At 38.6% G+C, this 27,228-nt stretch overlaps 1 pseudogene; it reads right to left on the bottom strand.

Annotated features, from left to right (window-relative positions):
* Positions 1-9,238: 9,238 nt before the first annotated feature.
* LOC110572126 lies at positions 9,239-9,772 on the bottom strand (annotated as a pseudogene).
* Positions 9,773-27,228: the final 17,456 nt, after the last annotated feature.

Genomic DNA, 27,228 nt, shown 5'->3' with positions numbered 1-27,228 from the left:
GAAGAGGATGAAGAGTGGAAGGTTATTCGAATATTAGAACATTTGGGAATACTGTATGTTTTACTATGTTGGAATCTAGATACTTGTACAAGCAAAAGAAGAGTAAGATTGCTACAGAAACAACATTCATTATATACATCCTTTCTCATGTCCTCAACAAATATGGTTATGCTGGTTTGAACATTTCAGAGCTTCTTTCCTTCCTTCTTTTATTTTTTTCCAAATTAATATTCATGTAGAAACTCATCTGGGACTGACAGTCTGGATTCTAGTTTACAATTTATAGCAATGCAGAACACCTACTTTTAATGATGCTGAACAATCTTTGGGGACAGGTCCTAACACATGTGCTGCAAATGTTTGTTTCCAAGACAATGATAACTATGTCAATTTCAAACAGGAATGTGTTAGAATGGGGCTGTGTGCCAGTATTTGTTGAAAAACTTAAAACAATCATGAATCAATGACCAAAAAAATAAGATTTAAAGGAAACTGGCCTGACAGAAAACTACTATCTCATATTATTACATATTTTTTCTTATGTATGCTAAAATTTTATTTTGAGGTTATGCTGTTTTAAACAAATCAATGTATTTTAAAAATTAATTTGGCAATCCCCACATTATTAAAGTTAGACAATTTTGTAGATATCACAGGGAATATAAAAACAAAAAAATTCTTTTTTTTTAAAGATTTCATTTATTTATTTGTCAGAGAGAGAGCACAAGCAGGGGGGGAGTGGCAGGCAGAGGGAGAAGCAGGCTCCCCACTGAGCAAGGAGCCTGATGCAGGACTTGATCCCAGGACTCTGGGATCATGACCTGAGCCGAAGGCAGACACTCAACTGACTGAACCACCCAGGTGTCCCAAAACAAAAAATTCTTGAGCTACAAATAGAAGTACAATAACTTTATGAAACCTAAAGAACAAGGAGTTTACAAGAGAGCTCATTAGCCTCAAAATCCTAAAATGGAACACAAATCTTTTCAAGCACTAGGAATCATTCAACCTAATGTTTTTATTTACAGATGTGAGCCCAAGTAAGAATAATGGTAGATTGTATTTTACTAGAGGCTCATATATGTCAAGCATATGCACCTACCTAATCACCCATCCCTAATTCTGATTTTCTCAATCTTATTTTAGCCTTTTCTTTTCAAAAGCAATTATCACTTTCTATTATACCACAGAATTTACAAATTTATTAGACTAGTGTTGGGTTAAGTGATTTACCTACTTTCATACAGCTTGAGCTGGGATTAGAATCCGGATTTCCTCATATTCATTTGCATCAGTCCAGTCAACAAATGTTTGAGAGCCTATCATGCATAACATAATCCATTCAACAGGCCCAATTGCTCCTTATTTTACAGGAAATATTCTTTTTTTTTTTTTTGAAAAGAAAAATACTTTAAAAATGATTCTAAAAGTTTTTATTGGCTAAGAGCATATTTAGAATATGAATGCATATTGTGAACTATTTTGTTACTTGAATACATCTTTTATTCTATGACTCTCTTTCCTAAGTATACAGAAATGTATGTAATGAAATGTCCCTTGCAGTATCAGTTCTTTTATCTTAAAATGTTGTCACGTTTATAGTTAACTTTGTGCTTAGGAACTGGAATTCAGGCACAGTAAAGACCTGTTTGGTTTGTGACTCATGGTGTATAGATTTGGGGTGGCTTAATGCCTCTGGCAGTTCAGACCTGTAATGACAAATCACTGCTAGAATAATGATTTTTTTCTCCTCATTTTGAAATCCTCCATCAAATGAATAAGTACACTTAAATAGTTTAACTTAGGTAGGCTGATATGGCAAAAATAGATTTGGGATTATCCTGTTAACACACCTTTCCCATAGTTTTCACTAAGAGCTCACATTTAACCAACTACATTTTGATACCTATTTTTCCCTATAATTTAATCTTAAAACTCAACCTTAAATATCAAAGGAGTTTCTATGCCATAGTGTTAAAGTACATTTATATATTTCTTAATTACATCTCATTTAATGCAGTTATACTTGATAAATCTTAGTCTGAGCTCAAGTCATTGATTCCTTCATTCCCAAAATATAGAGCTTCTATTTTAAAAAGCACTTCAATCAGCTGTGTCATGCAGCTTAGAGCCCATGAGGGGTGACAGAGAATTATAAAAGCAATTACAATACAGTGTGATAATGACATCTGGGAGGGAAACCCCGTATGATCTAAGAACACTGAGAATATTTGAGGGAGGACATGGAAGACAGTCAGCTAAATGAAGTGGGTTAAGACATCACCAGAATGCAAGGAACAGTTTTTCAGGGCAAGAGAACAGTTTATGTAAAAGCCAGGAAGGGAGAGAGAAAACAGTGCACTGGAGGAACTGGAAGTTCAGTGTGACTGGAGTAGGGGTAGAAGGGTCATGCTTAAAGATGAGACTGGAGAGGAACCCAAAGATCAAGGACCAGAACACCTAGAATCCTATGAGCCAGGCTAAAGATTTTGTACCTAATCCTAGAGCTATAGAGAGTCACATAAGGGAGTAAAGCTGACGTGATATCTTTGCGGAATGGATTAGAGATTGGCAGACCAGGCTGTGGAGGTTAAACCCAAAGAAGGAATAATAAAAGGTATTATTCAATTAGAAGAATAAGTGTGGCATTTGGAATGGTGTTGAAGAGTCTAATGATTTTGCTAGGAGGAGATGGAAGTAGAAGAGATAGTTCAGACAGAGAAAACATTTGGAATTCTTGAATTTAAGGCTAGTAGCCATTTCCTTTACTAAATAGGAATCAAAAGACTGTTGGGATAAGTGGCAAACACTATCAATTGGCAACATAAAAGCATTCATAATCCCTCTTTCTCTTTGGCAGTTTCTACAATAATTCCAGGAAAACCAGGTTCTCATTTTCCTGGCCTCCCTTTGATCTCAGGGGCAGACACATGACCCAGTGGCTTTCTTTAACTTTTTTTTTTTTTAAGATTTTATTTATTTGCGAGAGAGAGAATGAGAGAGAGCATGAGAGGGAGGAGGGTCAGAGGGAGAAGCAGACTCCCTGCTGAGCAGGAAGCCCGATGCGGGATTCGATCCCGGGACTCCAGGATCATGACCTGAGCCGAAAGCAGTCGCTTAACCAACTGAGCCACCCAGGCACCTGACCCAGTGGCTTTCTAAGTGGCTTTCTAATAAGGGGTAAGAGGTATGGAAAAAGTGGGCTCACTGCACTCTCCCTTCTCTTTGCCTTGAATGTGAATGTGATATTTAGAATTGTGCAGCCCTCTGGCAAACAACATAAGACAAAAAATATGTGGATGAAATGCTGAGGATACTGGAGAATAATCTAGAAGAGTCTGCATCCTTGATGATAGTCTGACCAATTCTGAGATCAACAACTGGTAGCCTTCTTGTAAAGAAAACAAGAAATGGCTTTATGGTTTAAACCACTGTTAGTTTTTCTGTTTCTTGTGGGAAAAGAATTTCTGACAAGAAACTGAAACAGGAAACTAGTTGAGGGAAGGAAGACAGGAAGGAATAAACTGATACCAAATTAAGACTTCTGTGTCACACAGAAGTGGCCGTAGGTATGATTTCTGTAGAATGAAGAAATGTTCTCCAATTCCAGAACTGTTTCCTCATCTATTTGTTGACCCTTCAAATTCAATTAACTTCCTTGCTGGTTTGATCATTCAAACCAGAGCCTTTTATTATGTAATTAAAGATCAAATTTAAACTGCAAAGATATATGGCAGAAATAGCCATTGACAGTGTTGATAGATTATTTCATTAGTTCAAACACCTGGGAAAATGAGTCCTAGAAGCCTGAAGTCAGGGAGCAAATGCATGAGGACTGGAATGTTGACCTTTTATTACATATACCTTGAACAGATAGATTTCACCCACACTTATCTTCACCCCCCTTTGCAGAAGACCCAAAAACGTTCATCACTTAGCGCCTATGGGCAGATATAGCTTATCTCATCTCTTTGTCTTCTTCCAAATTCTTTCAGGACCCAACTCAATTACCATAATCTTAATGTAGGATATCTCCCAATATCCACAAAGTTGTATGTTTTCTGTGCCACCAAAGTATGTCACTTTTATCTTTGTAATAGCACTTACCCTGTGGCAATATTCTGTTGACAAGCTTGTCTCTACCATTTGATAATAAGATTTTTCCCTTCAGGGACTAGATTTTATTATCTCTGTATCCCTACCATCAAGCATTGCAACTAACATATAAAACAAAATGATTGGGACAGAAATCAAATCAGTGGCTGGCAGGAACTGGGGAAGAGGGAAGAAAACTGGTAATAGAGAGACAAGATGGAACTTTTGGGGGTGATAAAAATGTTCTACATCTTAGTTGTGGTGTTTAAATGACCACATATATTTGTTAAAAATCATTGACCTGTATACCTAAAAGGGTATATTGTATTGTATATAAATTATACCTCATTGTAAACATGTATTGTAAAAAACTATGTAAGAATAAGGAAATGAACATGAATAAATGCAAAACATTGATATATTTACCTGAGATTTAATTTTCTTTATACGCTGTTTTTTTAAGCACATCTAAAACCAAGGCAATGCCTAGCACAAATAAAACTTGAATGGTGGGCATTTTAGGTAAGCCAGTGAGATTTCTGAACAGGGGAACTTCTAGGAATTCATAAATTATTCTATACAATTTGCCTAAGTAGAAAAGTGACTGGTCAAAATGTATCATTTAGAGACAACTTTAGTATTGATTCTTTTTTTTTTAATTTTATTTTATAATGTTATGTTAGTCACCCTACATCATTAGTTTTGATGTAATATTCCACGATTCATTGTTTTCGTATAACACCCAGTGCTCCATGCAGTCCTTAATACCCAACACTGGGTTAACCCATCCACCCACCCCCTCCCCTCTAAAACCTTCAGTTGTTTCTCAGAGTCCATAGTCTCTCATGGTTCATCTCTCCCTCCGATTTTCCCCCCTTCATTTTTCCCTTCCTTCTCCTAATGTCCTCCATGTTATTCCTTATGTTCCATAAATAAGTGAAACCATATGATAATTGACTTTCTCTGCTTGACTTATTTCACTTAGCATAATCTCCTCCAGTCCCATCCATGTTGATGTAAAAGTTGGGTATTCATCCTTTCTGATGGCTGAGTAATATTCCATTGTATATACGGACATCTTCTTTATCCATTCATCTGTTGAAGGGCATCTCGGCTCTTTCCACAGTTTGGCTATTGCGGACATTGCTGCTATGAACATTGGGGTTCCATATGGCCCTTCTTTTCACTACATCTGTGTGTCTGGGGTAAATACCCAGTAGTGCAATTGCTGGGTCATAGGGTAGCTCTATTTTTAAATTTTTGAGGAACCTCCACACTGTTTTCCAAAGTGGCCGTACCAACTTGCATTCCCACCAACAGTGTAAGTGGGTTCCCCTTTCTCCACAACCTCTCCAACATTTGTTGTTTCTTGCCTTGTCAACTTTTGCCATTCTAACTGGTCGTAAGGTGGTATCTCAATGTGGTTTTGATTTGGATTTCCCTGATGGACAATGATGATGAACATTTTTTCATGTGTCTGTTAGCCATTTGTATGTCTTCTTCAGAGAAGTGTCTTTTCATATCTTCTGCCCACTTTTTGACTTGATTATTTGCTTTTGGGTGTTGAGTTTGAGAAGTTCTTTATAGATCTTGGATACCAGCCCTTTATCTGTAGTGTCATTTGCAAATATCTTCTCCCATTCTGTGAGTTGCCTCTTTGTTTTGTTGACTATTTCCTTTGCTGTGCAGAAACTTTTTATCTTGATGAAGTCCCAAAAGTTCATTTTTGCTTTTCTTTCACTAGCCTTTGGAGATGTTGAAAGAAGTTGCTGTGGCCGATGTCAAAGAGGTTACTGCCTATGTTCTCCTCTAGGATTTTCATGGATTACTGTCTCATATTGAGGTCTTTCATCCATTTTGAGTTTATCTTTGTGTAGGGTGTTAGAGAATGGTCGAGTTTCATTCTTCTGTATATAGCTGTCCAATTTTCCCAGACCATTCATTGAAGAGACTGTCTTTTTTCCATTGCATATTTTTTTCCAGCTTTGTAGATTATGTGACCATAGAGTTGAGGGTCCATATATGGGCTCTCTATTCCATTTCATTGGTCTATATGTCTGTTTTTGTACCAGTACCATGCTGTCTTGGTGATCACGGCTTTGTAATATAGCTTGAAATCAGGCAACGTGACACCCCCCCACTTTGTTTTTCTTTTTCAACATCTCCTTGGCGATTCGGGGTCTTTTCTGATTCCATACAAATTTTAGGATTGTTTGTTCCAGCACTTTGAAAAATGTCATTGGAATTTTGATCGGGGTGGCATTGAAGGTATAGATTGCTCCAGGTAGCTTAGACATTTTAACAATGTTTATTCTTCTGATCCATGAGCATAGAATGTTTTTCCATCCTTTGTGTCTTCTTCAATTTCTTTCATGAGTGTTCTGTAGTTCCTAGAGTATAGATCCTTTACCTCTTTGGTTCGGTTTATTCCGAGGTATCTTATGGTTTTTGGTGCTATTCTAAATGGAATCGTTTCTCTAATTTCTCTTTCTACAGTTGCATTGTTAGTGTATAAGAAAGCAACTGATTTCTGTGCATTGATTTTGTATCCTGCCACATTACTGAATTGCTGGATGAGTTCTAGTAATTTGGGGGTGGAATCTTTTGGATTTTCCACGTAAAGTATCATGTCATCTGCGAAGAGAGAATTGACTTCCTCTTGGCCAATTTGAATACCTTTTATTTCTTTTTGTTGTCTGATTGCTGTTGCTAGGACTTCTAGTACTATGTCGAACAACAGTGGCGAGAGTGGGCATCCTTGTGATGTTCCTGATCTTAAGGGAAAGGCTCTGAGCTTTTCCCCATTGAGGATGATGTTCACTGTGGGTTTTTCATAGATGGATTTTATGAACTTGAGGAATGTTCCCTCTATCCCTATACTCTGAAGAGTTTTAATCAAGAAAGGATGCTGTATTTTGTCAAATGCATTTTCTGCATCAATTGAGAGGGCCATATGGTTCTTCCCTCTCCTCTTATTAATGTGTTTTATCACACTGATGGATTTGCGAATGTTGAACCACCCTTGCATCCTGGGATAAATCCCACTTGGTTTTATTTAGTTTTATTAATTTGGGTCCTTTCTCTTTTCTTTTGCGTAAGTCTGGGCAGTGGTTTATTGATCTTATTAATTCTTTCAAAGAAACAGCTTCTAGTTTCGTTGATCTGATCCACTGTGTTTCTGGTTTCTAATTCATTGATCTCTGCTCTAATCTTAATTATTTCTCTCTTCTAATGTGTGGCTTAGGCATCGTTTGTTGCTTTATCTCTAGTTCTTTAAGGTGTAAAGTTAGTTGGTGAATTCAGGATTTTTCTATTTTTTTGAGTGAGGCTTGGATGGCTATGTATTTCCCCCTTAGGACCGCCTTTGCAATATCTCATAGGTTTTGGACCGATGTGTTTTTGTTCTCATTGATTTCCATGAATTGTTTAAGTTCTTCTTTGATTTCCTGGTTGACCCAAACATTCTTGAGCAGAGTGGTCTTTAGCTTCCAAGTGTTTGAATTTCTGCCACCTTTTTTCTTGTGATTGAGTTCCAGTTTTAAAGCATTATGGTCTGAGAATATGCAGGGAATAATCTCAGTCTTTTGGTATCGGTTGAGACTTGTTTTGTGACCCAGTATGTGGTCTATTCTGGAGAAAGTTCCATGTGTGCTCGAGAAGAATGAGTATTCTGTTGTCTTAGGGTGGAATGTTCTGTATATATCTATGAGGTCCATGTGGTCCAGTGTATCATTCAAAGCTCTTGTTTCTTTGTTGATTTTCTGCTTACATGATCTGTCTATCACTGAGAGTGAAGTATTGAGGTCTCCTACAATTAATGTATTGTTATCAATATGACTCTTTATTTCGGTTAACAGTTGGCTTATGTAGATGGCTGCTCCCATGTTGGGGGCATAGATATTTACAATTGTTAGATCTTCTTGTTGGATAGACCCTTTAAGAATGATATAGTGTCCTTCTGTGTCTCTAACTACAGTCTTTAGTTTAAAATCTAATTTATCTGGTATAAGAATTGTTACCCCAGCTTTCTTTTGAGGTCCATTGGCATGGAAGGTGAACCTCCATCCCTTCACTTTCAGTCTGCATGTATCTTTAGGTTCAAAATGAGTCTCTCATAGACAGCATATGGATGAGTCCTGTCTTTTTATCCAATCTGCAACCCTGTGCCGTTTTATGAGAGCATTTAGGCCACTCACGTTGAGAGTGATTATTGAAATATATGAATTTATTGTCATCATGTTGCCTGTGAAGTCCTTGTTTCTAATGATTGTCCCTGTAAATTTCTGTTGTATATCACTCTTGGGGTCTTTCTCCTTTTATAGAACCCCCCTTAATATTTCTTTTTTTTTTTAAAGATTTTATTTATTTATTTGAGAGAGAGAATGAGATAGAGAGAGAGCATGAGAGGGGGGAGAGTCAGAGGGAGAAGCAGACTCCCTGCCGAGCAGGGAGCCCGATGCGGGACTCGATCCTGGGACTCCAGGATCATGACCTGAGCCGAAGGCAGTCGCTTAACCAACTGAGCCACCCAGGCGCCCATCCCCCCTTAATATTTCTTGCAGGGCTGGCTTAGTGGTCACATATTCTTTCAGTTTCTGCCAGTCTTGGAAGCTCTGCATCTCTCCATCCATTCTAAATGAGAGCTTTGCCGAATAAAGTATTCTTGGCTGTGTGTTCTTCTCGTTTAGGACCCTGAATATGTCTTGCCAGCCCTTTCTGGTTTGCCCGGTCTCTGTGGATAGGTCTGACTTTATTCTGATGTTCCTCCCTCTGTAAATAAGGAATCTGTTCCCCCTAATTGCCTTTAAGATGGTTTCTTTGGTTCTAAGATTTGCAAGTTTTACTATTACATGCTGGGGTGTTGTCCTGTTTTCCTTGATCTTGGGAGGGGTCCTCTCTGCCTCTAGGACATGAAAGCTTGTTTCATTCCCCAGACTAGGGAAGTTCTCAGCTACAATTTGCTCAAATATATCTTCTAGTCCTCTCTCTTTCTCCACCCCCTCAGGGATCCCAATAATTCTGCCATTGGAATGTTTCATGGTGTCACTTATTTCTCTGATTCTATTTTCATGAATTTTTTTTTTTTTTTTTGGTTTTCCCAAAGAGTTTATTTGGGCAGACCTGAGATAGGGAGGCTCTGCATCTAAAAGAAGGTGTTGGGCCTCTTGGTGATGAAGTGTGGCTTGTGCTGGTGATGCAGGACCCGGTGGGGCAGTAGGAACTTGATCTTGGAGTCGTGGAACTGCTTGATGGCTGGTCGGTGGGACTTGCTGGCTGCAATCTCCTCCACCTTCATGATCTGGGTTGAGTGGACCCAGGCACGGTGTTGGGCACCCATATCTCGGTAGCACTGGGTGATGGCATCCACAGTGGTCAGGTCCTGGTACTCCTGGTACATGTTGTGGGTGCCGTTGCACGAGTCATAGCACAGCCAGATGCTGAAGTTCTTCACCTGCAAGGGGGATTTCTTGAAAACCTGTCCACAGTAGACAATTTCCCTGAAAACTTCTTCATCTTTTTCAGCTGAGACACAAAGTACCAGAAGTGGGACTTGGCGATGACATGATTAGGTGCAAAGATTCACTCACATGTGATACAGGGGCAGAGTGTGACATTTGGGGGTGGGCAGGCAGCGCCCCACCAGTTTGTACTCTCGCAGTGTGCCCGAGGCCTTCATGGTGCACTCTCCGCTCTTGCCGCCACAAAAGAAAGGCTATATTTATGGATTTTGAGTTGTTTTTCCCTGGCCTCCTCTTTTCCCTTCTTGTCCATTAATTGGTCTTCTAGATCACTAATTCATTCTTCTGCCTCGCTTACCCTAGCTGTTAGATTATCTAGATTAGATTGGATATCACTGATAACATTTTTAAGTTCTGCCAATTCAGCTTTCATTTCTGTCCTTAGAGACTCTATGTTGCCATTAATCAATTTCTCCATTCTAGCCATTGTCTTCACAATTGCTACCCTGAATTCTATCTCCGACATCTTGGTTATATCCTAATCCATTTGTAAACCTGTGGCATAAGTCATAGTCTCTGAGTCTTTCCTATTTTGGGGGTTCCTCCTCCTAGTCATTCTGTTGAGGGGTGGTTGAGGGAATGTATAGAGTCCAAATTATTGACCACAACCCAAGCAAGATGCACCTGTTTATAGGGACCTTAGGGTTGCTGGCCTCTTGTTCTCCCAGCCTGTCTTTTGGGGAAGGGGCCTCCTGCCCTGTTACTCAGGCAACCCTGTTTGGGCAGAGTTGCCCTGCCCTCTGTGGCGGGGGATGGGCTCAGTGAAAACCGGTTTTTTGGGGCTTTTGTTCTCTGGCAGCTTTCCCTGGAGGCTTTCTGTGCGTCTCTTCTGAGAGTCAGAGCAGAAGAGATTGTTTCCAAACCTCTGCCTCAGAGCAGAGAGATCGCAGTCTGTTCTTCAGTGAGCTCTCCAGGCCACACTATCTCTGTTTCTGTCTCTGTTGCTATAAACTGCAGCGTCCTGGGTTGTGTGCCCCTCAGCAGCGCTCCCAGTCTTTGCCTCCAGGTCAGGGCACGTCTCTGCCCTTTGTGCTTCTAAAACCACCAGCTGCCCCCAGTTCGCATGCGCCGTCCCACCGCTCTGGGTTTCTGTCTGGGGGGCTGCCCTAAAGTCCTTTCCCCTCGCTACCTTCTGCAACTCTGTGCCCCATCCCCAGCACAGGAGGCTATCGCTCATGGGCGGTGTAGGATCCCGACGGCTGGCTCCCTCCCCCTTCCATTTATCCTCTGATATCTGCCTGCGGAATCACAGCCCCCTGTTTGTATCTTGAAACCAACCGCCTCTGATATTCTGTTTGTAGAGATCCAGATATGTCTTCTTACATCTCAGGCTGATTTCATGGGTGTTCAGTGTGGTCTGGTAGATATTCAGCTCAGTTCCAGGGACCGGTTGGAATAGGGTCCCCTACTCCTCTGCCATCTTTTCCCTCTCTCTCTTTAGTATTGATTCTAACATAGTATGAAGTAATCCTTCCTAGTACACTAACTCAAATGTACTTTGCAGTCAGTCTTGGGAGTATCTTATGTTGATATTAAGAAGAGAGAGCTAGTGTACTATAGAAATTTTAAATGAAGCCAAACTCTGCACATGTAAAACTTACAAAATATTTTGTCTACACTGTATTTTATCACATTAGACTTCCCATCTTCTTACATATGTTTTAAGATTATCTGTGTGTCTAGAGAGTTACCCTTACACATTTTTAACATAGTGGTGATCTGACAACAAATTAAACTGATGTTGAGTTAGACTTATGATAGATTACTAACCTACCGGGGCTCCTGGGTGGCTCAGTTGGTTGAGCGTCTGCCTTGGGCTCAGGTCATGATCTAGCTGTCCTGGGATTGAGCCCTGCGTCAGGCTCCCTGCTCGGTGGGGAGTCTGCTTCTCCCTTTCCCTCTACCCTTCTCCCCCCACCCCCTCTTTTGATTGTTCTCTTTCTCTCTCTCTCAAATAAATAAAATCTTAAAAAAAATTTTTTTTTTAAATTACTAACCTACTTTGCTTTATAAAGACTTAAGTTTAGTTTCTCTTAGGACATAAATTTAAATGTTTACTACTTCTAATCACCAGTGGAAGATGGTATATGACTATGTAGGTATGTACACAGAGCACCCACCCCACCCTTCATGAATTTCAGTCTCTGCTCAGAAAAGTCACAATCCTAAAATTAAGTGAAACTTTAAACTTGTATAGAGCGTTGTTGTACATTACCTGGAGCAATGTCTGAGATCACATAAATTTCAGAGTTGTTTCATTTCTTCTTGCTCAATTTTTTAAACTCATCATTTTGTACAGCATCTGTGGGGCACATTTGGCCCATGTCTGTTTTCCAGTTCTACTTCTTACCAGCTATAACATGGGCTGAGTTATTACCATTTAATCTTTCTAAGAGTCAATTTCTTCATTTATAATATGTAAAAATAACATCTTCAAGATTATAATCAAGATTAAATGAAATGCAATATATCTTTTATAAACATAATATGTTCTTTTATTTTTATCCTGGATTCTTATCTTAGGGCATGGACAGATCAATAACTTTGTTTTTTGTAACTAGTCATAGCACAAGCTTTTTTATTGGTAGAATGAAAAGTGAACATGGGGAAATTTCAGAGATGTTGTATTTAATTCAACATGTATTTATTAAGCACTTGTTATACACATAGGTATTATAGTAGGCAACTGGGACACAATACAATTCCTGCTTTCCTGAAGTTTATTATAATATGACTATGTCTTTCTTTTGGGGGGATAATTAAACATTTTAATGTAGAATATTACAGATGGGGCATCTCAAGCCATTTATGAGGGGATGAATTTTTCCAGTGGTTTTCAAAGTACACCTTGTGGGGAGGTGGGAATGGGTCTATGCACTGCTGGCAAGTTGCAATAACTCATTTGTTTCCATTTCAACCATATTTGTCTGTTTTACATATTGAACTTACTGGTAAGTTGATCTGAAGGGTTCTGGACCTATCTTGTATGAAGATAACATCATTTTTTGCATGGACCTGGAAGAATTGGGTGAGAAAATAACATTTGAAGAATTTCTCTTTCAAACATATTTCTTTTGAAGAAAACTTCTTCACTGAGAGCCTTTCACTCCCCTCCCCTTCTAGGAGTTGTGATCTTTAGACCCTCTGCTTCCGACACCCATTCCCTTTATTTCTCTGATATGACTAAGTCTTATACCTGTTTTACAATGAGGAACTAAGGCTCAGAGAAAAAATATACCAAATAATTATTTCATTGGACTGTGTAAGGATTATATGTGTAATGTATCTGTGAGTTCCTAACATAGCTCAGTTTTACAATTAATGGTCAACTACACTGAAATGTCATCTAGGGAAAAATGGGTGGCTGTTCATGCAGGTCTCACCATATTGTGGTTATCATGAAAACTTTGTAGGTCCAGAAATCCTGATTGGTGATTGTCATTACCCAACACTGACTTAACCATCTCCCTCATACTAGTTCCCCGGCCCCCCCACCCCCCAACACACACACACTTCCTCCTCCTTTCCTATCTTAAAGGAACCAACATTTTTATCATTGTCCATTCCAGAGTTCTCCCCTCTCCTGGCCAACACCCTCACCACATGTCCAGCTATCAATAAAACCTGTCAATTCTACTTCATAATTTTGTTTCAAAATCCATTGTTCTTTCTCCATCTCCACTATCAACACCCTGGTCTAAATCACTGTCACTTCATGTTTGGAATATTACAACATTCTACCTGAAGTTCAGTAGGCCTTCAGACTTTTTATCCTCTCTCTCCCCAAATTCTTACTTTAAATGTATAAAAAATAATATACTTAAGTCCTACATATATCTCACTTAGATTCATCAGTTAACATTTTGCTACAATTGCTCTGTGTCACTTTCTTCCTCTCTCTCTACATCTGTAAATTTTTCTCTCTGAACTCTGAAAGTAATTTGCAGACATCATTAACCCTAAATGTTTCTGCATGAATTTCCTGATAAATATTATACTATGGGATGCCTGGGTGGCTCAGTTGGTTAAAAGTCTGCCTTCAGCTCAGGTCATGATCTCAGGGTTCTGGGATCAAGTCCTAATCAGGCTTCTTGGCTCAGCAGGGAGCCTACTTCTCCCTCTGCCTGCCACTCCCCCTGCTTGTGCTTGCTCTCTCTCTGACAAATAAATAAATAAAATCTTTTTTAAAAAAAGGAATATTATGGTACATAAACACAGTATCATCGTTACACAAAAAATTAATAATTCCATAATATTATGTAATATAATATGTAACAATCCATATTCAAATTCTCTTAATTGTTCCAAAAAGTGTGTTTACAGTATGAAAATATCTTCTTTCTCCCATTTAGGATCCAATCAATATTTACATATCAGATTTAGTTATTAGGTTTCTTTAATTTTTTTCATTTAGAATACCCCCCCTCAACATTTGTTTTGTTTTGTTTTATAAGCTTGACTTGAACAGTCCAGGTCAGTTGTCATAAAATGTTCCACTTCTGATTTGTCTGATTGTTTCCTTATAGTGTTGTTTAACTTGATCCAATGGCTCCTGTATTCCCTGTAGATCGAAAGTAAGGTGGAGACCTAACTAGAATATTTTAAACATTTTTTGGCAAGAATATTTACAAAAGTTTGTAGTTAGTTCTGTATTAGTTTTCTAGGATTGTCATAACCAAGTACACAGGCTAGGTGGCTTATTTATTTATTTTTTAAATTCTGGTTTAGTTAACATATAGTGTTATATATTAGTCCCACGTGTACAATATAGTGATTCAACAATTCTATATATTACTCCGTGCTCATCAAGATAAATGTTCTCTTAATCCCCTTCACCTATTTCACTCATCTCCCCACTCCCCCAACTCCCCTCTGGCAACCATCTGTTTGTTCTCTATAGTTAAGAGTTTGTTTTTTCATCTCTTTTTTCCCTTGTTTTGTTTCTTAAATTCTACATACGAGTGAAATCATATGGTATTTGTCTTTCTCTGACTGACCTATTTTGCTTAGCATTATACTCCCTAGATCCATCCATGCTGTTACAAAGGGCAAGATTTCAATCTTTTTTATGGCTGAATAATATTCTATTGTGTACACACACACACACACACACCACATCCCCTTTATGCATTCATCTATTGATGGACACTTGGGCTGCTTCCATAATTTGACTATTATAAACAATGCTGCAGTAAACATAGGGGTGCATATATCCTTTCAAATTAGTTCTTTCATAATCTTTGGGTAAATAGAAACTAGTGAGATTAGTAGATCATATGGTAATTCTATTTTTATTTTTTTTAGGAACCTCCATACTGTTTTACATAGTGGCTGCACCAGTTTGCATTCCCACCAACAGTGCATAAGCGTTCGCTTTTCTCCACATCCTTGCCAACACTTGTTGTTCCTTGTATTTTTTATTTCAGCCATTCTGACAAGTGTGAGGTGGTTTTGATTATGGTTTTGATTTGCATTTCCCTGATGGTTACTGATGTTGAGCATCTTTTCATGTGTATGTTGGACATCTGTATGTCTTCTTTGGAGAAATGTCTGTTCATGTCTTTTGCCCATTTGTTTTTGTTTTTGTTTTTGTGTGTGTGCATGTGTGTTTTGTTGATTGCTTCCTTTGCTGTGTAGACGCTTTTTATTTTGACATAGTCCCAATAGTTTATTTTTGCTTTTGTTTTCCTTGTCTCAGGAGACATATCTAAAAAAATGTTGCTATGACTGATGCAAGAGAAATTACTGTCTGTGCTCTCTTCTAGGACTTTTATGGTTTCAGGTCTCACATTTAGGTTCTTAATCCACTTTGAGTTTATTTTTGTGTATGGTGTAAGGAAGTGGTCCAGTTTCATTTTTTTACATGTAGCTGTCCAGTTTTCCCAACACCATTTATTAAAAAGACTTTTTCCCACTACATAGGCTTGCCACCTTTCATGAGGATTAATCAAACATATAATCATGGGTTCATTTCTGGGTTTTCTTTCTTTTTTTTTTTTTTAATAATTTTTTTAAGGATTTTTATTTATTTATTGAGAGAGAGAGAATGATAGAGAGCATGAGAGGGAGGAGGGTCAGAGGGAGAAGCAGGCTTCCTGCTGAGCAGGGAGCCCGATGCGGGACTCGATCCCAGGACTCCAGGATCATGACCTGAGCCGAAGGCAGTCGCTCAACCAACTGAGCCACCCAGGCGCCCCATTTCTGGGTTTTCTTTCTTTTTTTTTTTTTTTTTAAAGATTTTATTTATTTATTTGACAGAGAGAGAGAGAGAGAGCAAGAGCAGGAACACAAGCAGGGGGAGTGGGAGAGCGAGAAGCAGGCTTCCTGCCGAGCAGGGAGCCCGATGTGGGACTCGATCCCAGGACCCTGGGATCATGACCTGAGCCAAAGGCAGACACTTAACGACTGAGCCACCCAGGCGCCCCTCATTTCTGGGTTTTCTATTCTGTTCCATTTATCCATGTGTTTCAGTACTGTACTGTTTTTATTACTACAGATTTGTAGTATAACTTGAAATTTGGAATGGTGATACCTCCAGCTTTGTTTTTTTTTTTTAAGATTTTATTTATTTATTCAACAGAGAGAGTGAGAGAGTACAAGCAGAGAGGAGTAGTAGAGGGAGAGAGAGAAGCAGGCCTCCTGCTGAGTAGGGAGCCCGACGCGGGGCTCGATCCCAAGACCCTGAGATCATGACTTGAGCCGAAGGCAGACACTTAACCATCTGAGCCACCCAGGCACCCCTCCAGCTTTGTTTTTCTTTTTCAGTATTGTTTTGGCTATTCTGGGTCTTCTGTGGTTCCATATAAATTTTACATTTGTTTGTTCTAGTTCTGTGAAAAAATGCTGTTGGTATTTTGATAGGAATTGCATTAAATCTGAGGTTGCTTTGGGTATCATGGACATATTAATGATATTTGTCCTTCCAATCCATGAGTATGGAGTATCTGTCCATTTGTTTGTGTCATCTTCAATTTCTTTCATCAGTGCTTTATAGTTTCCAGAGCACAGGTCTTTCACTAACTTGGTTAAGTTTATTCCTAGGCATTTTATTCCTTTTGGTGCAATTGTAAATAGGATTATTTTCTTAATTTCTCTTTCTGCTGCTCCATTATTAGGGTATAGAAATGCAATGGATTTCTTTCCATTTATTTTGTATCCTGCAGCCTTACTGAATTCATTTATCAGTTCTAGTAGTTTCTTGGTGAAGTCTTTAGGGTTTTCTATATATAGTATGTCATCTGAAATAGCAAAAGTTTTACTTCTTCCTTACCAATTTGGATGCCTTTTATTCTGTTTACTTATCTTATTGCTGTTGCTATGACTCTGAGTACTATTTTGAATAAAAGTAGTGAGAGTGGGGATGCCTGGGTGGCTCAGTCATTTAAGTGTCTGCTTCAGCTCAGGTCGTGGTCCCAGGGGCCACATCAGGCTCCTTGCTCAGTGGGGAGCCTGCTTCTCCTTCTGCCTGCTCCCCCTGCTTATGCTCTCTCTCTCTGACAAGTGAATGAATAAAATCTTAAAAAAAAAAAAAAAAGGTAGTGAGAGTGGACACCTTTGTCTTGTTCCTGACCTTAGGCAAAACACCCTCACCTTTTCACCACTGAGTATGATGTTAGCTGTAGGTTTTTCATATATGGCCTTTATTATGCTGAGGTATGTTCCCTTTAACCCGACTTAATTGAGCGTTTTTATCATGAATGGATGTTGTTGTCAAATGCTTTTTCTGCATCTATTGAAATGATCATGTGATTTTTATCCTTTCTCTTATTGATGTGATGTATCACATTGATTGATTTGTGAATATTGAACCACCCTTGTATTCCAGGAATAAATCCCACTTGACAGTGGTGAATGCTTTTCTTTAATGTGTTGTTGGATTTGGTTTGCTAATATTTTATTGAGGATTTTGCATCTATTTTCATAAGAGATATTGGCCTGTAGTTCTCTTTTTTTGTAGTGTCTTTATCTCATTCTGATATCAGGGTAATGGTGGCCTCAAAGAATGAATTTGGAGGTTTTCCTTCCTCTTCCATTTTTTTGGAATAGTTTGAGAAGAATAGATATTAAGTCTTCTTTAAATGTCTGATAGAATTCATCTATGAAGTCATCCAGTCTTGGACTTTTGTTTGTTGGGAGTCTTTTAATTCCTGATTCAATTTCATTGCTAGTAGTTGGTCTGTTCACATTTCTTCCTGATTCAGTTTTGGGAAGTTCTAGATTTCTAGGAATTTATCCTTTTCTTCTAGGTTGTCAAATTTTTTGGCATTAAATTTTTCATAATATTATCTGAGAATCTTTTGTATTTCTGTGCTATTGGTTATTTATCTTCTTTCATTTCTGGTTTTGTTTATTTGAGTCCTTTCTCTCTTTTTCTTGGTAGTCTAGCTAAAGATTTATCAATTTTGTTGATTTTTTCAAAAAACCAGCTCCTGGTTTCACTGATCTATTGTTTTTTAAATTTCTATTTTATTTATTTCTGCTATAATCTTTATTATTTCCTTCCTTCTACTGGTTTAGGGTTGTTTATTCTTTTCTAGTTCCTTTAGCTATAAGGTTAGGTTGTTTGAGATTTTTCTTGCTTCTTGAGGTACACCTGTATTGCTATAAACTTCTCTCTTAGAACCACTTTTGCTGCATCCCAAAGATTTTGGACTGTTGTATTTTCATTTTCATTTGTCTCCATGTATTTTTTTATTTACTATTTGATTTCTTGGCTGCTTAGTAGCATTCATTGCTTAGCAGCATGTTGTTTAACCTCCATGTATTTATGCTCTTTGCAGATTTTTGCTTGTGGTTGATTTCTAGTTTCATAGTATTGTGGTCAGAAAAGATGCATGGTAAGACTTAGATCTTTTTGAATTTGTTGAGATTTGTTTTGTGGCCTAATATGTGATCTATTCTGGAGAACGTTCCATGTGTACTTGAAAAGAATGTGTATTCTGCTGTTTTAGGATAGAATGTTCTGAATATATCTGTTAAATCCTTCTGGTCCATTCAAAGCCACTGTTTCCTAATTAATTTTCTGTTTGGATGATCTGTCCATTGATGTGAGTGGGGTGCTAAAGTCCTCTACTATTGTATTACTATCGATTAGTTCCTTTATGTTTCTTATTAACTGTTTTATATATTTGGGGACTCCCATGCTAGGTGCATAAATATTTATAATTATTACATCTTCTTGTTGGATTATCCCCTTTATGATTATATAGTGTCCTTTGTCTCTTGTGACAGTCTTTATTTTGAAGTCTTTTTTCTCTGTGGTGCCTGGGTGGCTGAGTCGGTTAAGTGTCCAACTTGGTTTTGGCTCAGGTCATGATCTCAGGGTTGTGAGACTGAGCCCTGCATCAGGCTCTGTGATGAGCATGGAGCCTACTTAAGGCTCTCCCTCTCCCTTTCTTCACCCCACAAAAAAAATTTTTTTATTTAAAAATATATACATAAAGTCTATTTTGTTCAATATAAATACTGCTGCCCTGCCTTTCTTTTCATATCCATTTTCATGATAAATGCTTCTTCATGCCTTCACTTTCAAGTTGCCTGAGTTTTAGGTCTGAAATGAGTCTCTTGTAGGTAGCATATAGATGGATCTTGTTTTTTTAAATCTATTCTGTCACCCTATGTTTTTTGATTGTTTAGTCCATTTACATTCAAAGTATTGATAGGTATGTACTCATTGCCATTTTGTTACTTGTTTTATGGTTGTTTTTATAGTTCTTCTCTGTTCCTTTCTTCACTTGCTCTTTTCTCTCACAATTAGTTAGCTTTCTTTAGTGATATACTTGGATTCCTTTCTCTGTATTTTTTGTGTATCTGTAGCTGGTTTTTTATTTATGTTACCATTCGGTTTGTATGTAACATCTTCTGCATATAGCAGGATATATTAAGTTGATGGTCATGTAAGTTTCAACCCATTCTTTACTCTTCTCCCCCACAAAGTTTTAGGTATAAAATGTCACACTTTACATCTTTTTATTTTATAACTCCCTTGACTAAGTTTTATAGACATACTTATTTTTACAGCTTTTGAGCTTCTTACTTTTCTTACTCTTACTTATGGTCTCTCCTTTCCACTCAAAGAGTCCCCTTTAATATTTCTTATAGGACTTAGTGGTCATGAACTCCTTTAACTTCTATTTGTCTGGGAAACTCTTTATCTCTCCCTCTATTTTGAATGATAATCTTGCTAGGTAGAGTATTCTTGCAATTTTTTTTTTTTCTTTCAGCACTTTGAATATATTGTGCCACTCTCTTCTGACCTGCAAAGTTTCTGTTGAAAAATCAGCTGACCGGGGAGCCTGGGTGGCTCAGTTTGTTAAGCGACTGCCTTCAGCTCAGGTCATGATCCTGGAGTCCCTGGATCAAGCCCCGCATCAGGCTCCCTGCTTGGCAGGGAGTCTGCTTCTCCCTCTGACCCTCCCCACTCCCATGTGCTCTCTCTCATTCTCTCTCTCTCAAATAAATAAATAAAATCTTTTTTAAAAAAAAAAGAAAAATCAGCTGACATTAAGGGGGGTTCTATAAAAGAGTGATATACAACAGAAATTTACAGGGACAATCTATAAAAACAATGTCTTCACAGGCAACATGATGACAATTAATTAATATCTTTCAATAATCACTCTCACGTGAATGGCCTAAATGCTCCCATAAAACGTCACAGGGTTGCAGATTGGATAAAAAGACAGGACTCATCCATATGCTGTCTACAAGAGACTCATTTTGAACCTAAAGATACATCCAGACTGAAAGTGAAGGGATGGAGATCCATCTTCCATGCCAGTGGACCTCAAAAGAAAGCTGGGGTAGCAATTCTTATATCAGACAAATTAGATTTTAAACTAAAGTCTGTAATAAGAGACACAGAAGGACACTATATCATTCTTAAAGGGTCTATCCAACAAGAAGATCTAACAATTATAAATAGCTATGCCCCCAACATGGGAGCAGCCATCTACATAAGCCAACTGTTAACCAAAATAAAGAGTCATATTGATAACAATACGTTAATTGTAGGAGACCTCAATACTCCACTCTCAGCAATGGACAGATCATGTAAGCATAAAATCAACAAGGAAACAAGAGCTTTGAATGATACATTGGACCAGATGGACCTCATAGATATTTACAGAACATTCCACCCTAAAACAACAGAATACTCATTCTTTTTGAGCACACATGGAACTTTCTCCAGAATAGACCATAGACTGGGTCACAAATCAGGTCTCAACCGATACCAAAAGACTGAGATTATTCCCTGCATATTCTCAGACCACAATGCTCTAAAAGTGGAACTCAATCACAAGAAAAAAGTTGGCAGAAATTCAAACACTTGGAAGCTAAAGACCACTCTGCTCAAGAATGTTTGGGTCGGGCGCCTGGGTGGCTCAGTTGGTTAAGCGACTGCCTTCGGCTCAGGTCATGATCCTGGAGTCCCGGGATCGAGTCCCACATCAGGCTCCCTGCTCAGCGGGGAGTCTGCTTCTCCCTCTGACCCTCCTCCCTCTCATGCTTTCTGTCTCTCATTCTCTCTCTCGCAAATAAAAAATCTTATAAAAAAAAAAATTAAAAAAAAAAAAGAATGTTTGGGTCAACCAGGAAATCAAAGAAGAACTTAAAACAATTCATGGAAATCAATGAGAACAAAAACACATCAGTCCAAAACCTATGGGACACTGCAAAGGCGGTCCTAAGGGGGATATACATAGCCATCCAAGCCTCACTCAAAAAATAGAAAAATCCTGAATTCACCAACTAACTTTACACCCTAAAGAACTAGAGAAAAAGCAACAAACGATGCCTAAGCCATGCATTAGAAGAGAAATAATTAAAATTAGAGCAGAAATCAATGAATTAGAAACCAGAAACACAGTAGATCAGATCAAGAAAACTAGAAGTTGGTTCTTTGAAAGAATTAATAAGATCGATAAACCACTGGCCAGACTTATCCAAAAGAAAAGAGAAAGGACCCAAATTAATAAAATTATCAATGAAAGGGGAGAGATCACGACTAACACCAAGGAAATAGAAACAATTATTAGAAATTATTATCAACAACTATATGCCAATAAATTGAGCAATCTGGATGAAATGGAGGCCTTCCTGGAAACCTATAAGCTGCCAAGACTGAAACAGGAAGAAATTGACAACCTGAATAGGCCAATAACCAGTAACGAGATTGAAGCAGTGATCAAAAACCTCCCAAAAAATAAGGGTCCAGGGCCTGATGGATTCCCTGGGGAATTCTACCAAACATTCAAAGAAGAAATAATACCTATTCTACTGAAGCTGTTTCAAAAAATAGAAACAGATGGAAAACTTCCAAACTCATTCTCTGAGGCCAGCATTACCTAATCCCCAAACCAGGCAAAGACTCCATCAAAAAGGAGAATTTCAGACCGATATCCCTGATGAATATGGATTCAAAAATTCTCAACAAAATCCTAGCTAATGGGATCCAACAATACATTAAAAGGATCATCCACCACGACCAAGTGGGATTTATCCCCAGGATGCAAGGGTGGTTCAACATTTGCAAATCAATCAATGTGATAGAACACATTAGTAAGAGGAGGGAGAAGAACCATATGATCCTCTCAATTGATGCAGAAAAAGCATTTGACAAAATACAACATCCTTTCCTGATTAAAACTCTTCAGAGTATAGGGATGGAGGGAACATTCCTCAAGTTCATAAAATCCATTTATGAAAAACCCATATCATCCTCAATGGGGAAAAGCTGAGAGCCTTTCCCTTAAGATCAGGAACATCACAAGGATGCCCACTCTTGCCACTATTGTTCAACATAGTACTAGAAGTCCTAGCAACAGCAATCAGACAACAAAAAGAAATAAAACATATTCAAATTGACAAAGAAGAAGTCAAACTCTCTTTTCGCAGATGACATGATACTTTATGTGGAAAATCCAAAAGACTCCACCCCCAAATTACTAGAACTCATACAGCAATTCAGTAATATGGCAGGATACAAAATCAATGCACAGAAATCAGTTGCTTTCTTATACACTAACAATGCAACTATAGAAAGACAAATTAGAGAATTGATTCCATTTAGAATAGCACCAAAAACCATAAGATACCTCAAAATAAACCAAACCAAAGAGGTGAAGGATCTATACTCTAAGAACTACAGAACACTCATGAAAGAAATTGAAGAAGACACAGAAAGATGGAAAAATATTCCATGTTCATGGATCGGAAGAATAAACATTGTTAAAATGTCTATGCTACCCAGAGCAATCTATACCTTCAAAGCCATTCTGATCAAAATTCCAATGACATTTTTCAAAGTGCTGGAACAAACAATCCTAAAATTTGTATGGAATCAGAAAAGACCCCGAATTGCCAAGGAAATGTTGAAAAAGAAAAACAAAGCTGGGGGCATCACGTTGCCCAATTTCAAACTATATTACAAAGCTGTGATCACCAAGACAGCATGGTACTAGCACAAAAACAGACATATAGACCAATGGAACAGAATAGAGAACCCAGATATGGACCCTCAATTCTATGGTCAAATAATCTTCGACAAAGCAGGAAAAAACATGCAATGGAAAAAAGACAGTCTCTTCAGTAAATCGTGCTGGGAAAATTGGATAGCCACATGCAGAAGAATGAAACTTGACCATTCTCTAACACTGTTCACAAAGATAAACTCAAAGTGGATGAAACCTCAATGTGAGACAGGAATCCATCAAAATCCTAGAGGAGAACGTAGGCAGTAACCTCTTTGACATCAGCCACAGCAACTTCTTTCAAGATACATCTCCAAAAGCTAGTGAAAGAAAAGCAAAAATGAACTTTTGGGACTTCATCAAGATAAAAAGTTTCTGCACAGCAAAGGAAACAGTCAACAAAACAAAGAGGCAACCCACAGAATGGGAGAAGATATCTGCAAATGACACTACAGATAAAGGGCTGGTATCCAAGATCTATAAAGAACTTCTCAAACTCAACACCCAAAAAACAAATAATCAAGTCAAAAAGTGGGCAGAAGATATGAAAAGACACTTCTCTGAAGAAGACATACAAATGGCTAACAGACACATGAAAAAATGTTCATCATCATTGTCCATCAGGGAAATCCAAATCAAAACCACATTGAGATACCACCTTACGACCAGTTAGAATGGCAAAAATGGACAGGGAAAGAAACAACAAATGTTGGAGAGGTTGTAGAGAAAGGGGAACGCTCTTACACTGTTGGTGGGAATGCAAGTTGGTACGGCCACTTTGGAAAACAGTGTGGAGGTTCCTCAAAAATTTAAAAATAGAGCTACCCTATGACCCAGCAATTGCACTACTGGGTATTTACCCCAGACACACAGATGTAGTGAAAAGAAGGGCCATATGCACCCCAATGTTCATAGCAGCAATGTCCGCAATAGCCAAACTGTGGAAAGAGCCGAGATGCCCTTCAACAGATGAATGGATAAAGAAGATGTGGTCCATATATACAATGGAATATTACTCAGCCATCAGAAAGGATGAATACCCAACTTTTACATCAACATGGATGCGCCTGGAGGAGATTATGCTAAGTGAAATAAGTCAAGCAGAGAAAGTCAATTATCATATGGTTTCACTTATTTGTGGAACATAAGGAATAACATGGAGGACATTAGGAGAAGGAAGGGAAAATTGGGGGGGGGGTGGAATTGGAGGGAGAGATGAACCATGAGAGACTATGGACTCTCAGAACAAACAGCATTTTAGAGGGGAGGGGGGAGGGGAGATTGGTTTACCCAGTGATGGGTATGAAGGAGGGCACGTACTGCATGGAGCACTGGGTGTTATATGAAAACAATGGATCATGGATCACCACACCAAAATGTATTGTATGGTGACTAACATAACATGATAAAATTAAAAAGAAAAAGAAAGAAAGAAAAGAAAAAGAAAAATCAGCTGACAGCCTTATGCAGGGAGTGGGGGAAGTGTGCCTTTGTATGTAACTGTATCCTTTTCTCTTGCTTCTTTTAACATTCTCTTTTTATCACTACTTTTTGCCATTTTAATCACTTAGTGTCTTAGTGTAGACCTCCTTGGATTGATTTTGTTGAGGGATCCTTTTTTTTTTTTTAAGATTTTATTTATTTGACAGAGAGAGATACAGTGAGAGAGGGAACACAAGCAGGGGGCGTGGGTGAGGGAGAGGAAGAAGCAGGCTTCCCGCTGAGCAGGGAGCCCAATGTGGGGCTTGATCCCAAGACCCCGGGATCATGACCGGAGCTGAAGGCAGACGCCTAACGACTGAGCCACCCAGGCGCCCCTTGAGGGATCCTTCTGCCTCCTTGATCTGGATTTCTGCTTCCATCCCCAGATTCAGGAAGTTTTCAGCTATTATTTCTTCAAATAAATTTCAGCACCCACCCTTTCTCTCTCTTCTCCTTCTGAGATCACTATGATGAGAATGTTATAATGCTCTGGTGTCACTGAGTTCTCTGAGTTGTCACTGAGTTGAAATAATTTTCATTTATTTTTTTTCTCTCTCTCACCTGTTCAGATTGATTGCTTTCCATTGCTCTGTCCTCCAGGTCACTGATCCATTCTTCTGCTTCCTCTAGTCTACTATATATTCCATCTAATGTATATTTATTTTCATTTATTGAGTTCTTCATCTCTGACTGGTTCTTTTTTATGTTTTCTATCTCTTTGTTAGAGGTCTCATTGATGTCTTCCACTCTCTACTCAAGTCCAGTGAGTATCTTTATAATCATTACTTCAAACTATCTGACATATTACTTATCTCTGTTTCGCTTAGGTCTCTTGCTGTGATTTTGTCCTGTTCTTTCATTTGGGACATATTCCTCTATTGCTGCATTTGCCTAAATCTCCTTGTCAGTTTCTGTGTGTTAGAAAAGTCAGCTACAACTGCTACATTTGAAAGTAATGGCCTTATGAAAAAGAGGTCCTCTAGTGTCCTGCAGTGTAGTGTTCCCTGCTCACCAGAAACTGGTGCTTCAGGGGTGTCTCCTTTGTGTGTTGCTGCACACTGCTGTTGTGTCTTGGCCACTTTTTCCATCAGTCCAGTCATCTGCAATGGCTTTCTTTGCCTATTGTGGGCAGTGCTTGGTTCCTGTGGTGTTAATGGGCCAGTCTGGGACTTGAGTTAAGTTAAACCAGGCATCTGCCAGAAATGCAGTAGTACCAAAATGCAGGGTAGTTTCCCTGTGTTGTCTCTGGGGAAACTTTCATTGGTGGGTGGGGTCTGCAGTCAGACCAGTTGTCTGCCCCAGCCCACTGCTGGGGGCACAGTCAGACTAGTGTGGTTATCTTTCCTTCTACCTGAGACAGGAGTCATTTTGGAGTAGTGCCAGCTTCTGTCAGGGCTGCTTGCACACTGCCAGTCTTGTGTCACTGCTTTGGATGGGCTCTGGCCAAGAGTGTATTGGACAGGGCAGATCTGCAAAGTGCACAGGGGCAGGACATGCAGTGTTAGCAAGGTTCGAATGCTCTTTTTTGTTTGTTTGTTTGTTTTTGCCTCTCAGAGCCTGCTGATTTTTAAAGTTTTAAGTTGTAAGTCCCATTGGTTGTATGAACTCATAAAATTTAGACCCTTTGGTCTTCAAAGCCAAATGTTATGTGGATTCATCTTCCCCATGTGGGCTCCCTGGTGTGAGGGTCTATTTCTCTCTCCTCTCTACACCCCTGGTGTCCCTCCCTCCAGCATATAGTCCCATTGTCTGTTTAGTTCCCGACTATGTCTCTGCCCTTCCTATTCTCTTCAGTTTGACTTCTTCTCTACATTTAGTTGTGGAGTTTGTTCTGCCAGTCTTTGGGTCATTTTCTGGGTTATTTACACTGATGTGAGTGTTATCTAGTTGTATCCATAGGACAAAGAGGGCCTTAGGTTTTCCTACTCTGCCAAGGTTGGTTTTTTCTGCAGGCATCTTTACTTGACTTGTATATGTCCATCTTTTTCCTGTCTTTACATGGTCTTTCCTCTGAGTGAATCTGTGTGCTCATCTCCACTTCTTATAAGGACAAGAGTTGTATTAGAGTAGGTCCACCCATGTGACCTCCTTTTATCTTTTTTTTCCCATGTGACCTCATTTTATCTTAATTACTTCTTTAAAGACCCTATCTCCAAATACAGTCACATTCAGAGATACTGGGGGTTAGGATGTCAACATATGAATTTTGGGGAGATAAAATTCAGCCCATACAACTTCTTATTGCATTACATCAAAAGGCACATAATGTCAAGTTCACAAGATCTCTCCATTGTAAGGATGCATATTTTGCTTTGTAATTAGTAAATCATCTGTGGGATGAAAACTTGAATATCTTGTGATTATCCAGTTCCATGCCATCCTTTCATCCATTCATTTTACCATCATCCATTAATGATTCTTCCCTAAATTATTATTTGAAAGATTCACAGTAATGTTTTCTAATTTCATCATTCTTCTGCATTTATTATAGCTGCCATTCTTTTGTAAAGATAGACCTTTAGTCTTACTCTACTCCAATTCAGTGTTTATATAACACCAGAGACTATAACTGCTTAAAAACCTTTAATCCTATCCTCTGCCATGAGGATTAAGCACAAATTCTTTTACATGGCCTCTATAGGACTTTAGCCATTTCTATC

The sequence above is a fragment of the Neomonachus schauinslandi genome, chromosome 2 (assembly GCF_002201575.2).
Source record: "Neomonachus schauinslandi chromosome 2, ASM220157v2, whole genome shotgun sequence".
Classification (NCBI taxonomy): domain Eukaryota; kingdom Metazoa; phylum Chordata; class Mammalia; order Carnivora; family Phocidae; genus Neomonachus; species Neomonachus schauinslandi.
Note: the sequence above shows the minus strand (reverse complement) of the source record. Positions and strands in the feature narration are given on the sequence as shown.